The 13,799-nt window shown below is 41.7% G+C and overlaps 8 non-coding genes across 8 annotated transcripts; all 8 read left to right on the forward strand.

Annotated features, from left to right (window-relative positions):
* Positions 1 to 4,215: 4,215 nt before the first annotated feature.
* On the forward strand, positions 4,216 to 4,334 carry LOC125735976 (5S ribosomal RNA). The gene has a single exon (XR_007395260.1). It is a non-coding gene; the product is annotated as a 5S ribosomal RNA (ribosomal RNA).
* Positions 4,335 to 5,459: 1,125 nt separating this feature from the next.
* LOC125733728 (5S ribosomal RNA) lies at positions 5,460 to 5,578 on the forward strand. The gene has a single exon (XR_007393065.1). It is a non-coding gene; the product is annotated as a 5S ribosomal RNA (ribosomal RNA).
* A 1,093-nt stretch (positions 5,579 to 6,671) lies between these two features.
* LOC125735988 (5S ribosomal RNA) lies at positions 6,672 to 6,790 on the forward strand. The gene has a single exon (XR_007395272.1). It is a non-coding gene; the product is annotated as a 5S ribosomal RNA (ribosomal RNA).
* A 1,094-nt stretch (positions 6,791 to 7,884) lies between these two features.
* LOC125734454 (5S ribosomal RNA) lies at positions 7,885 to 8,003 on the forward strand. The gene has a single exon (XR_007393765.1). It is a non-coding gene; the product is annotated as a 5S ribosomal RNA (ribosomal RNA).
* A 1,092-nt stretch (positions 8,004 to 9,095) lies between these two features.
* LOC125734552 (5S ribosomal RNA) lies at positions 9,096 to 9,214 on the forward strand. The gene has a single exon (XR_007393860.1). It is a non-coding gene; the product is annotated as a 5S ribosomal RNA (ribosomal RNA).
* Positions 9,215 to 10,300: 1,086 nt separating this feature from the next.
* On the forward strand, positions 10,301 to 10,419 carry LOC125735999 (5S ribosomal RNA). The gene has a single exon (XR_007395283.1). It is a non-coding gene; the product is annotated as a 5S ribosomal RNA (ribosomal RNA).
* Positions 10,420 to 11,550: 1,131 nt separating this feature from the next.
* Positions 11,551 to 11,669, forward strand: LOC125735050 (5S ribosomal RNA). Its single transcript, XR_007394349.1, has one exon. It is a non-coding gene; the product is annotated as a 5S ribosomal RNA (ribosomal RNA).
* A 1,081-nt stretch (positions 11,670 to 12,750) lies between these two features.
* Positions 12,751 to 12,869, forward strand: LOC125732464 (5S ribosomal RNA). The gene has a single exon (XR_007391844.1). It is a non-coding gene; the product is annotated as a 5S ribosomal RNA (ribosomal RNA).
* Positions 12,870 to 13,799: the final 930 nt, after the last annotated feature.

Below are 13,799 nucleotides of genomic sequence, written 5' to 3' on the forward strand. Positions count from 1 at the left end.
CAGGATCTGATTTATTTCTTGGTAAAATCATTAGCATTATCTTTACGCAAATAAAAGGCTTTCAGCGGAGACCTATAGCGCATACTTGTGGCTGTGTGTTGGAATTGTCACTCCACTATGACAGTTATCCAGACTTCAGATCAGAGATCAACAAAGTTCTGGAATCAAATGTATGGGTAATGGACATTGTTTAAAAAGTTTGTGGTACTGAAAGTCCACTGTGACTTACGCAAATGTGTACCATGCATGTCTTAAAATGCACAATGTAGTGTTTGTTAACTTTGTTCCATGTAAAGTTTGATTATATCAGTTACACCATGGACACACAATTGTGCACATTTTGTATTGAAACATTTTACCTACACTGAGTGACTTTGTAGCCCTGAACCTTTATCTTTTGTTTGAATTAGACTTATTTGTTTAAAGTGTCAACACCCAACAAAAAGGAGGAAAAGTTGAAAAATCCAAAAGAAAAGGGTAAATGCTAGTGTTAATTTAGATTAATGCAAGTGTTCAGATGTTTTAGACATTTTATGCTTAGGTGTCTTTTGAATTCAAGAAGTTTAATTTGAATGTTCAGATGTTTTAGACATTTTATTCTGAGATTTTTTTATATATATAATTATCGTTATAAGAAACTTATATGTTTTGGTGCTGTGCACTTTATTTTCACTCTATACAGTTTATTTCTGTTAATGTATTGGATATTGCACAGGAATACATTAAAACAAAGTAATTTAAGACAAAAAATGGACTAATAAACAGTGTTTGGACTAATAAATAATACAATGTGAATTTAAATTTAGAATGAGTCTGTTTTGTACTTTTACAAATTCTCATTGAAATCAGTATGAATATAAATGCATATATTCCATGTGATAATTTCAATTGACATTTTTAGCATCAGTACATCACTCAACATTTAGTTCACTAATAATTAGCTCTCTAAGTCTAATGTACATGTCCACCATTTCATAGACATCATCTGACACAGACAGATTATACTCTGACATTAGTTCAACACAAACATGAAATACATCTTCATCACAAGGATAATCTTTAAACAAACAGTCTTCAAGACACAAGTCAGCCAGCTCAGGGTTCACATTCTGCAAGAAATCTGTAGCTCCATATAAATGAGGTACTGTATACATCAGTAAGGGACGTCCGTTAGGGGACCTCGAGTTGTGAACTGGTCTTATTCTGTGATTGTTCCATGCAGACGCAATTTCATCCAGTTCCTCCTGAAGACAGAAGAAATAATAGGCTATTTACACCTCAAGGTGGTGCAATCTGGTTACGTATAAAAACAAGTACTGTAATGGTAATGCATACGTGAACTGTAATGTATAAATGTACAGGTTAAGAACAGTCATGAAAAACATGGAAAAGTCATGGAATTGGAAAATAAAATTTGCTCTGGCGTTTATTTCGTGGTGTTGCAATACACCGCTGAAATATCGGTCTTGAACGAACCGCCTCAGCTCTATTAAGTGAACGATGGGAGAAAGCTGCCGACAGTGAGACGTTTTTAATGTTAGTTGCTCCATACGCCGACTGTGACTTGTATAAATGACGTTCGCGCGTGATATCATAATCAGGGTATGAAATAACTTATTGCACATGGTCATAAGAATATATTTCAGAATGATTAAAAAGTTATAGCAAAGTGGCCCAAGAGAAGACTACAGTTAAGATCGGCTGTTATGTAAAATGCTACGATAATGCATTTGAAAATACAGCACAACCTGACATTATTATGACAGCAAATGTACACGTATTGTTTTGCTTTGCATGCACTACAAACTGGAATATGTGCAATAATTTTATAGCCATAATTTACATTGCCATTGTGTGTGATTGGTGTTCTATGTTATGCCTACCTGAATCATGTTTTGGAAACAAAACTGGATCAGCGATTTGTCCAGAAACGTGTCCATAAAATGTCCATCTTCTTTGAGACTGTCAAAGATGTTCATCCAAAATTGTGCGCACTGGCTTCGGAGAGTGAGCCACCATCTTTCAATTCGTTGGTTAGTAGTACTTGGGCCGAAAGAGACACACTGTGCCGCAAAATTTTCATTGGACTGAAAAAATCTTTGCATATCTGCGATATAACTGTTCTCCGTTCCATGGTCCAGCCTGACTCTTGTAGGGCATCCTTCGTATTCAGAAACAGCTGTTATATAATATCCCGCAATAACGCGTGGATCATTGTTTGTTTTGTAAGATTCGAGCCAAATTATTTTCCGGGAAAACCCGTCGATACATCCACTTATGGCAATGCCGTACGGTTTTAACTTATCATATCCATCGATGTGCCATACGTAATTGGGACCACGGCTATTGTACACTCTCCGACGCAGTCGATTATTTGCCCTTAGATCCACTCCCTGACCGTCTAGTAATCGCAATATCATGCGAACTGTCTCTCTGTCAGTAATAATCCCATGTAACCAACATTTCTGATGCATCCATCTATAGCCGTGCGACTGACCCGATGTTTGTAGCTGTTGTTGAATGAATGCTGCCACATCAGCCTCGTCAGTTTTGTTCTTTCTTCTCCAAAGCTGACGTCTGTACAGAATTCGCTCGAGGGTTCGATTGCTAATTTGAACTCCATGTAACTCTTTCAGCAACGTTAGTATTTCTTTATTTGTGAAGCCCCGTTTAAAGTACTGCTGAACATGCTTAGCAAACATAACTCCGCTAACTCTAGCCACAGTCACCTCAACTTGTTGTACACATTCATAAGGTTCTCCTGAGAAACTGTCATAATAATGAGAAAGTATCTCATAATAACGAGAAACTAAGTCGTAAAAATGAGAAAGTTTCTCGTTATTATGAGATACTTTCTCATTAGTACGACTTAGTATCTCATAATAACGAGAAACTTTCTCATTTTTACGACTTAGTTTCTCGTTATTATGAGATACTTTCTCATTAGTACGACTTAGTTTCTCGTTATTATGAGATACTAAGTCGTAAAAATGAGAAAGTTTCTCGTTATTATGAGATACTTTCTCATTAGTACGACTTAGTATCTCATAATAACGAGAAACTTTCTCATTTTTACGACTTAGTTTCTCGTTATTATGAGATACTTTCTCATTAGTACGACTTAGTTTCTCGTTATTATGAGATACTAAGTCGTAATAATGAGAAAGTATCTCGTTATTATGAGATACTTTCTCATTATTATGACTTAGTTTCTCGTTATTATGAGATACTTTCTCATTAGTACGACTTAGTATCTCATAATAACGAGAAACTAAGTCGTAAAAATGAGAAAGTTTCTCGTTATTATGGGATACTAAGTCGTACTAATGAGAAAGTATCTCATAATAACGAGAAACTAAGTCGAAAAAATTAGAAAGTTTCTTGTTATTATGAGATACTAAGTCGTAATAATGAGAAAGTTTCTCGTTATTATGACTTATTTTTTTTCTTTTTGTGGCGGAAACGGGCTTCCATAGTTTTCTATGCAAAAACCACTTCGCCACAGAAGACTCGATATTATTGGCATAGCAAGTTCTGCTCTTCTCCTTTCAAAACTTGCTAAAAGCTGTATTTAAAAGAACAGATTGGCCGGGGTAATTCACACCCTTCAATGCCAGCTTAATGTTTAGGTTAGTGGGAATCACAGAGGAATTAGGGATGGAAACTTATTTGCTGGTGGTAGAAGCGGTCTGGTGAATTTTTAGAGAGAAGAGGCCGTCGATGTTTGAATGTAGAAAATTGTTCTGGCTGCAGCCTGCAGTATGGACTTGTTGGTGTGTGTAGCTCCCAGTGTTCTGACAGCGCGATGTTTTGGGGAAGCATGTGATTCAGCAGCTACCAGTGGGCTTCGTGCGGCGGAGATTTTGTGGCTGTTAGCGGAGTTGATAACAGAGGGTCGTTAATAGAAGCCTGCATGCAGTAGGCAAAGGAGTAATGTTTGCTGGCGGGGGACGTGCGGCGATTAACCTGTGCGGTAGTGAAAATGAGTTAAAAAGAAGGAAGTGTGCGGATGCGGAAAGAATGGAATAATTGTGGTAGGCTGCCGGCTGAGTAGTTTGGTGAATGTTGGGTGTGGGTCCGGCGCTGCCGATTGGATGGTGGGGCTGCTGTGTGAGTCAGATAAAAAAAAAAAAGAACATTAGTAGTATCCAATGGGACCAACTGGCATGTATAGAGGCGTGTAATGCAAAAGGGCTGTTTTTGGTAGTTTCTCTCGCTTACGGCCATACCACCCTGAACACGCCCGATCTCGTCTGATCTCGGAAGCTAAGCAGGGTAGGGTCTGGTTAGTACTTGGATGGGAGACCACCTGGGAATACCAGGTGCTGTAAGCTTTTCTCACTTTTACTTTATACAGGGGGCGCTCCACTTCATGATTAATTTAAATCTATCACTCCCCTTCCATTTTACTATTTTATATATATATATATATATATATATATATATATATATATATATATATATATTTTTTTTTTTTTTTTTTTCTCTCATTCATAAAGGCAGCTTTTAGAAACCGTTTTACTCTAAATACTTCCTGGTAATTCTAGGTGCTGTAAGCTGTTCGTGCCTTAATTCCACCAGGGCGCGATCTTCTCACAAACTTGAAGACTGTCACTCCCCATTCACGTTTTACAACTTATTGTTAATGATAAAGAGACAGCTTTTTACACACAGTTTTAAACAAAGTACTGATATTATTCCTCTTCAACTGACCGCTTTGTTTTCTATGCAAAAACCACTTCGCCACAGAAGACTCGATATTATTGGCATAGCAAGTTCTGCTCTTCTCCTTTCAAAACTTGCTAAAAGCTGTATTTAAAAGAACAGATTGGCCGGGGTAATTCACACCCTTCAATACCAGCTTAATGTTTAGGTTAGTGGGAATCACAGAGGAATTAGGGATGGAAACTTCTTTGCTGGTGGTAGAAGCGGTCTGGTGAATTTTTAGAGAGAAGAGGCCGTCGATGTTTGAATGTAGAAAATTGTTCTGGCTGCAGCCTGCATTATGGACTTGTTGGTGTGTGTAGCTCCCAGTGTTCTAACAGCGCGACGTTTTGGGGAAGCATGTGATTCAGCAGCTACCAGTGGGCTTCGTGCGGCGGAGATTTTGTGGCTGTTAGCGGAGTTGATAACAGAGGGTCGTTAAGAGAAGCCTGCATGCAGTAGGCAAAGGAGTAATGTTTGCCGGCGGGGGACGTGCGGCGATTAACCTGTGCAGTACTGAAAAGGAGTTAAAAAGAAGGAAGTGTGCGGATGCGGAAAGAATGGAATAATTGTGGTAGGCTGCCGGCTGAGTAGTTTGGTGAATGTTTGGTGTGGGTCCGGCGCTGCCGATTGGATGGTGGGGCTGCAGTGTGAGTCAGATAAAAAAAAAAAAAACCAGGAGTAGGATCCAATGGGACTAACTGGCATGTATAGACGCGTGTAATGCAAAAGGGCTGTTTTTGGTAGCATCTCTCGCTTACGGCCATACCACCCTGAACACGCCCGATCTTGTCTGATCTCGGAAGCTAAGCAGGGTAGGGTCTGGTTAGTACTTGGATGGGAGACCACCTGGGAATACCAGGTGCTGTAAGCTTTTCTCACTTTTACTTTAAACGGGGGGCGCTCCACTTCACGATTAATTTAAATCTATCACTCCCCTTCCATTTTACTATTATATATATATATATATATATATATATTTTTTTTTTTTCTCTCATTCATAAAGGCAGCTTTTAGAAACCGTTTTACTCTAAATACTTCCTGGTAATTCTAGGTGCTGTAAGCTGTTCGTGCCTTTATTCCACCAGGGCGCGATCTTCTCACAAACTTGAAGACTGTCACTCCCCATTCACGTTTTACAACTTATTGTTAATGATAAAGAGACAGCTTTTTACACACAGTTTTAAACAAAGTACTGATATTATTCCTCTTCAACTGACCGCTTTGTTTTCTATGCAAAAACCACTTCGCCACAGAAGACTCGATATTATTGGCATAGCAAGTTCTGCTCTTCTCCTTTCAAAACTTGCTAAAAGCTGTATTTAAAAGAACAGATTGGCCGGGGTAATTCACACCCTTCAATACCAGCTTAATGTTTAGGTTAGTGGGAATCACAGAGGAATTAGGGATGGAAACTTCTTTGCTGGTGGTAGAAGCGGTCTGGTGAATTTTTAGAGAGAAGAGGCCGTCGATGTTTGAATGTAGAAAATTGTTCTGGCTGCAGCCTGCATTATGGACTTGTTGGTGTGTGTAGCTCCCAGTGTTCTGACAGCGCGACGTTTTGGGGAAGCATGTGATTCAGCAGCTACCAGTGGGCTTCGTGCGGCGGAGATTTTGTGGCTGTTAGCGGAGTTGATAACAGAGGGTCGTTAAGAGAAGCCTGCATGCAGTAGGCAAAGGAGTAATGTTTGCCGGCGGGGGACGTGCGGCGATTAACCTGTGCAGTACTGAAAAGGAGTTAAAAAGAAGGAAGTGTGCGGATGCGGAAAGAATGGAATAATTGTGGTAGGCTGCCGGCTGAGTAGTTTGGTGAATGTTTGGTGTGGGTCCGGCGCTGCCGATTGGATGGTGGGGCTGCAGTGTGAGTCAGATAAAAAAAAAAAAAAACCAGGAGTAGGATCCAATGGGACTAACTGGCATGTATAGACGCGTGTAATGCAAAAGGGCTGTTTTTGGTAGCATCTCTCGCTTACGGCCATACCACCCTGAACACGCCCGATCTCGTCTGATCTCGGAAGCTAAGCAGGGTAGGGTCTGGTTAGTACTTGGATGGGAGACCACCTGGGAATACCAGGTGCTGTAAGCTTTTCTCACTTTTACTTTAAACGGGGGGCGCTCCACTTCACGATTAATTTAAATCTATCACTCCCCTTCCATTTTACTATTATATATATATATATATATATATATTTTTTTTTTTTTTTCTCTCATTCATAAAGGCAGCTTTTAGAAACCGTTTTACTCTAAATACTTCCTGGTAATTCTAGGTGCTGTAAGCTGTTCGTGCCTTTATTCCACCAGGGCGCGATCTTCTCACAAACTTGAAGACTGTCACTCCCAATTCACGTTTTACAACTTATTGTTAATGATAAAGAGACAGCTTTTTACACACAGTTTTAAACAAAGTACTGATATTATTCCTCTTCAACAGACCGCTTTGTTTTCTATGCAAAAACCACTTCGCCACAGAAGACTCGATATTATTAGCATAGCAAGTTCTGCTCTTCTCCTTTCAAAACTTGCTAAAAGCTGTATTTAAAAGAACAGATTGGCCGGGGTAATTCACACCCTTCAATGCCAGCTTAATGTTTAGGTTAGTGGGAATCACAGAGGAATTAGGGATGGAAACTTCTTTGCTGGTGGTAGAAGCGGTCTGGTGAATTTTTAGAGAGAAGAGGCCGTCGATGTTTGAATGTAGAAAATTGTTCTGGCTGCAGCCTGCATTATGGACTTGTTGGTGTGTGTAGCTCCCAGTGTTCTGACAGCGCGACGTTTTGGGGAAGCATGTGATTCAGCAGCTACCAGTGGGCTTCGTGCGGCGGAGATTTTGTGGCTGTTAGCGGAGTTGATAACAGAGGGTCGTTAAGAGAAGCCTGCATGCAGTAGGCAAAGGAGTAATGTTTGCCGGCGGGGGACGTGCGGCGATTAACCTGTGCAGTACTGAAAAGGAGTTAAAAAGAAGGAAGTGTGCGGATGCGGAAAGAATGGAATAATTGTGGTAGGCTGCCGGCTGAGTAGTTTGGTGAATGTTTGGTGTGGGTCCGGCGCTGCCGATTGGATGGTGGGGCTGCAGTGTGAGTCAGATAAAAAAAAAAAAAAACCAGGAGTAGGATCCAATGGGACTAACTGGCATGTATAGACGCGTGTAATGCAAAAGGGCTGTTTTTGGTAGCATCTCTCGCTTACGGCCATACCACCCTGAACACGCCCGATCTCGTCTGATCTCGGAAGCTAAGCAGCGTAGGGTCTGGTTAGTACTTGGATGGGAGACCACCTGGGAATACCGGGTGCTGTAAGCTTTTCTCACTTTTACTTTAAACGGGGGGCGCTCCACTTCACGATTAATTTAAATCTATCACTCCCCTTCCATTTTACTATTATATATATATATATATATTTTTTTTTTTTTTTTTTCTCTCATTCATAAAGGCAGCTTTTAGAAACCGTTTTACTCTAAATACTTCCTGGTAATTCTAGGTGCTGTAAGCTGTTCGTGCCTTTATTCCACCAGGGCGCGATCTTCTCACAAACTTGAAGACTGTCACTCCCCATTCACGTTTTACAACTTATTGTTAATGATAAAGAGACAGCTTTTTACACACAGTTTTAAACAAAGTACTGATATTATTCCTCTTCAACTGACCGCTTTGTTTTCTATGCAAAAACCACTTCGCCATAGAAGACTCGATATTATTGGCATAGCAAGTTCTGCTCTTCTCCTTTCAAAACTTGCTAAAAGCTGTATTTAAAAGAACAGATTGGCCGGGGTAATTCACACCCTTCAATGCCAGCTTAATGTTTAGGTTAGTGGGAATCACAGAGGAATTAGGGATGGAAACTTCTTTGCTGGTGGTAGAAGTGGTCTGGTGAATTTTTAGAGAGAAGAGGCCGTCGATGTTTGAATGTAGAAAATTGTTCTGGCTGCAGCCTGCAGTATGGACTTGTTGGTGTGTGTAGCTCCCAGTGTTCTGACAGCGCGACGTTTTGGGGAAGCATGTGATTCAGCAGCTACCAGTGGGCTTCGTGCGGCGGAGATTTTGTGGCTGTTAGCGGAGTTGATAACAGAGGGTCGTTAAGAGAAGCCTGCATGCAGTAGGCAAAGGAGTAATGTTTGCCGGCGGGGGACGTGCGGCGATTAACCTGTGCGGTAGTGAAAAGGAGTTAAAAAGAAGGAAGTGTGCGGATGCGGAAAGAATGGAATAATTGTGGTAGGCTGCCGGCTGAGTAGTTTGGTGAATGTTGGGTGTGGGTCCGGCGCTGCCGATTGGATGGTGGGGCTTCAGTGTGAGTCAGATAAAAAAAAAAAAAAGAACATTAGTAGTATCCAATGGGACCAACTGGCATGTATAGAGGCGTGTAATGCAAAAGGGCTGTTTTTGGTAGTTTCTCTCGCTTACGGCCATACCACCCTGAACACGCCTGATCTCGTCTGATCTTGGAAGCTAAGCAGGGTAGGGTCTGGTTAGTACTTGGATGGGAGACCACCTGGGAATACCAGGTGCTGTAAGCTTTTCTCACTTTTACTTTATACAGGGGGCGCTCCACTTCACGATTAATTTAAATCTATCACTCCCCTTCCATTTTACTATTTTATATATATATATATATATTTTTTTTTTTCTCTCATTCATAAAGGCAGCTTTTAGAAACCGTTTTACTCTAAATACTTCCTGGTAATTCTAGGTGCTGTAAGCTGTTCGTGCCTTTATTCCACCAGGGCGCGATCTTCTCACAAACTTGAAGACTGTCACTCCCCATTCACGTTTTACAACTTATTGTTAATGATAAAGAGACAGCTTTTTTACACACAGTTTTAAACAAAGTACTGATATTATTCCTCTTCAACTGACCGCTTTGTTTTCTATGCAAAAACCACTTCGCCACAGAAGACTCGATATTATTGGCATAGCAAGTTCTGCTCTTCTCCTTTCAAAACTTGCTAAAAGCTGTATTTAAAAGAACAGATTGGCCGGGGTAATTCACACCCTTCAATGCCAGCTTAATGTTTAGGTTAGTGGGAATCACAGAGGAATTAGGGATGGAAACTTCTTTGCTGGTGGTAGAAGCGGTCTGGTGAATTTTTAGAGAGAAGAGGCCGTCGATGTTTGAATGTAGAAAATTGTTCTGGCTGCAGCCTGCAGTATGGACTTGTTGGTGTGTGTAGCTCCCAGTGTTCTGACAGCGCGATGTTTTGGGGAAGCATGTGATTCAGCAGCTACCAGTGGGCTTCGTGCGGCGGAGATTTTGTGGCTGTTAGCGGAGTTGATAACAGAGGGTCGTTAATAGAAGCCTGCACGCAGTAGGCAAAGGAGTAATGTTTGCTGGCGGGGGACGTGCGGCGATTAACCTGTGCGGTAGTGAAAATGAGTTAAAAAGAAGGAAGTGTGCGGATGCGGAAAGAATGGAATAATTGTGGTAGGCTGCCGGCTGAGTAGTTTGGTGAATGTTGGGTGTGGGTCCGGCGCTGCCGATTGGATGGTGGGGCTGCAGTGTGAGTCAGATAAAAAAAAAAAAGAACATTAGTAGTATCCAATGGGACCAACTGGCATGTATAGAGGCGTGTAATGCAAAAGGGCTGTTTTTGGTAGTTTCTCTCGCTTACGGCCATACCACCCTGAACACGCCCGATCTCGTCTGATCTCGGAAGCTAAGCAGGGTAGGGTCTGGTTAGTACTTGGATGGGAGACCACCTGGGAATACCAGGTGCTGTAAGCTTTTCTCACTTTTACTTTATACAGGGGGCGCTCCACTTCACGATTAATTTAAATCTATCACTCCCCTTCCATTTTACTATTTTATATATATATATATATATATATATATATATATATATATATATATATATATATATATTTTTTTTTTTTTTTTTTTCTCTCATTCATAAAGGCAGCTTTTAGAAACCGTTTTACTCTAAATACTTCCTGGTAATTCTAGGTGCTGTAAGCTGTTCGTGCCTTTATTCCACCAGGGCGCGATCTTCTCACCAACTTGAAGACTGTCACTCCCCATTCACGTTTTACAACTTATTGTTAATGATAAAGAGACAGCTTTTTACACACAGTTTTAAACAAAGTACTGATATTATTCCTCTTCAACTGACCGCTTTGTTTTCTATGCAAAAACCACTTCGCCACAGAAGACTCGATATTATTGGCATAGCAAGTTCTGCTCTTCTCCTTTCAAAACTTGCTAAAAGCTGTATTTAAAAGAACAGATTGGCCGGGGTAATTCACACCCTTCAATGCCAGCTTAATGTTTAGGTTAGTGGGAATCACAGAGGAATTAGGGATGGAAACTTCTTTGCTGGTGGTAGAAGCGGTCTGGTGAATTTTTAGAGAGAAGAGGCCGTCGATGTTTGAATGTAGAAAATTGTTCTGGCTGCAGCCTGCAGTATGGACTTGTTGGTGTGTGTAGCTCCCAGTGTTCTGACAGCGCGACGTTTTGGGGAAGCATGTGATTCAGCAGCTACCAGTGGGCTTCGTGCGGCGGAGATTTTGTGGCTGTTAGCGGAGTTGATAACAGAGGGTCGTTAAGAGAAGCCTGCATGCAGTAGGCAAAGGAGTAATGTTTGCCGGCGGGGGACGTGCGGCGATTAACCTGTGCAGTACTGAAAAGGAGTTAAAAAGAAGGAAGTGTGCGGATGCGGAAAGAATGGAATAATTGTGGTAGGCTGCCGGCTGAGTAGTTTGGTGAATGTTTGGTGTGGGTCCGGCGCTGCCGATTGGATGGTGGGGCTGCAGTGTGAGTCAGATAAAAAAAAAAAAAACCAGGAGTAGGATCCAATGGGACTAACTGGCATGTATAGACGCGTGTAATGCAAAAGGGCTGTTTTTGGTAGCATCTCTCGCTTACGGCCATACCACCCTGAACACGCCTGATCTCGTCTGATCTCGGAAGCTAAGCAGCGTAGGGTCTGGTTAGTACTTGGATGGGAGACCTCCTGGGAATACCAGGTGCTGTAAGCTTTTCTCACTTTTACTTTAAACGGGGGGCGCTCCACTTCACGATTAATTTAAATCTATCACTCCCCTTCCATTTTACTATTATATATATATATTTTTTTTTTTTTCTCTCATTCATAAAGGCAGCTTTTAGAAACCGTTTTACTCTAAATACTTCCTGGTAATTCTAGGTGCTGTAAGCTGTTCGTGCCTTTATTCCACCAGGGCGCGATCTTCTCACAAGCTTGAAGACTGTCACTCCCCATTCACGTTTTACAACTTATTGTTAATGATAAAGAGACAGCTTTTTACACACAGTTTTAAACAAAGTACTGATATTATTCCTCTTCAACTGACCGCTTTGTTTTCTATGCAAAAACCACTTCGCCACAGAAGACTCGATATTATTGGCATAGCAAGTTCTGCTCTTCTCCTTTCATAACTTGCTAAAAGCTGTATTTAAAAGAACAGGTTGGCCGGGGTAATTCACACCCTTCAATGCCAGCTTAATGTTTAGGTTAGTGGGAATCACAGAGGAATTAGGGATGGAAACTTCTTTGCTGGTGGTAGAAGCGGTCTGGTGAATTTTTTAGAGAGAAGAGGCCGTCGATGTTTGAATGTAGAAAATTGTTCTGGCTGCAGCCTGCAGTATGGACTTGTTGGTGTGTGTAGCTCCCAGTGTTCTGACAGCGCGACGTTTTGGGGAAGCATGTGATTCAGCAGCTACCAGTGGGCTTCGTGCGGCGGAGATTTTGTGGCTGTTAGCGGAGTTGATAACAGAGGGTCGTTAAGAGAAGCCTGCATGCAGTAGGCAAAGGAGTAATGTTTGCCGGCGGGGGACGTGCGGCGATTAACCTGTGCGGTAGTGAAAAGGAGTTAAAAATAAGGAAGTGTGCGGATGCGGAAAGAATGGAATAATTGTGGTAGGCTGCCGGCTGAGTAGTTTGGTGAATGTTTGGTGTAGTTCCGGCGCTGCCGATTGGATGGTGGTGCTGCAGTGTGAGTCAGATAAAAAAATAAATAAACCAGGAGTAGGATCCAATGGGACTAACTGGCATGTATAGACGCGTGTAATGCAAAAGGGCTGTTTTTGGTAGCATCTCTCGCTTATGGCCATACCACCCTGAACACGCCCGATCTCGTCTGATCTCGGAAGCTAAGCAGGGTAGGGTCTGGTTAGTACTTGGATGGGAGACCACCTGGGAATACCAGGTGCTGTAAGCTTTTCTCACTTTTACTTTATACAGGGGGCGCTCCACTTCACGATTAATTTAAATCTATCACTCCCCTTCCATTTTACTATTTTATATATATATATATATTTTTTTTCTCTCTTTCATAAAGCCAGCTTTTAGAAACCGTTTTACTCTAAATACTTCCTGGTAATTCTAGGTGCTGTAAGCTGTTCGTGCCTTTATTCCACCAGGGCGCGATCTTCTCACAAACTTGAAGACTGTCACTCCCCATTCACGTTTTACAACTTATTGTTAATGATAAAGAGACAGCTTTTTACACACAGTTTTAAACAAAGTACTGATATTATTCCTCTTCAACTGACCGCTTTGTTTTCTATGCAAAAACCACTTCGCCACAGAAGACTCGATATTATTGGCATAGCAAGTTCTGCTCTTCTCCTTTCAAAACTTGCTAAAAGCTGTATTTAAAAGAACAGATTGGCCGGGGTAATTCACACCCTTCAATGCCAGCTTAATGTTTAGGTTAGTGGGAATCACAGAGGAATTAGGGATGGAAACTTCTTTGCTGGTGGTAGAAGTGGTCTGGTGAATTTTTAGAGAGAAGAGGCCGTCGATGTTTGAATGTAGAAAATTGTTCTGGCTGCAGCCTGCAGTATGGACTTGTTGGTGTGTGTAGCTCCCAGTGTTCTGACAGCGCGACGTTTTGGGGAAGCATGTGATTCAGCAGCTACCAGTGGGCTTCGTGCGGCGGAGATTTTGTGGCTGTTAGCGGAGTTGATAACAGAGGGTCGTTAAGAGAAGCCTGCATGCAGTAGGCAAAGGAGTAATGTTTGCCGGCGGGGGACGTGCGGCGATTAACCTGTGCGGTAGTGAAAATGAGTTAAAAAGAAGGAAGTGTGCGGATGCGGAAAGAATGGAATAATTGTGGTAGGCTGCCGGCTGAGTAGTTTGGTGAATG

The sequence above is a fragment of the Brienomyrus brachyistius genome, chromosome 2, assembly GCF_023856365.1.
Source record: "Brienomyrus brachyistius isolate T26 chromosome 2, BBRACH_0.4, whole genome shotgun sequence".
In the NCBI taxonomy this organism is placed as follows: Eukaryota; Metazoa; Chordata; class Actinopteri; order Osteoglossiformes; family Mormyridae; genus Brienomyrus; species Brienomyrus brachyistius.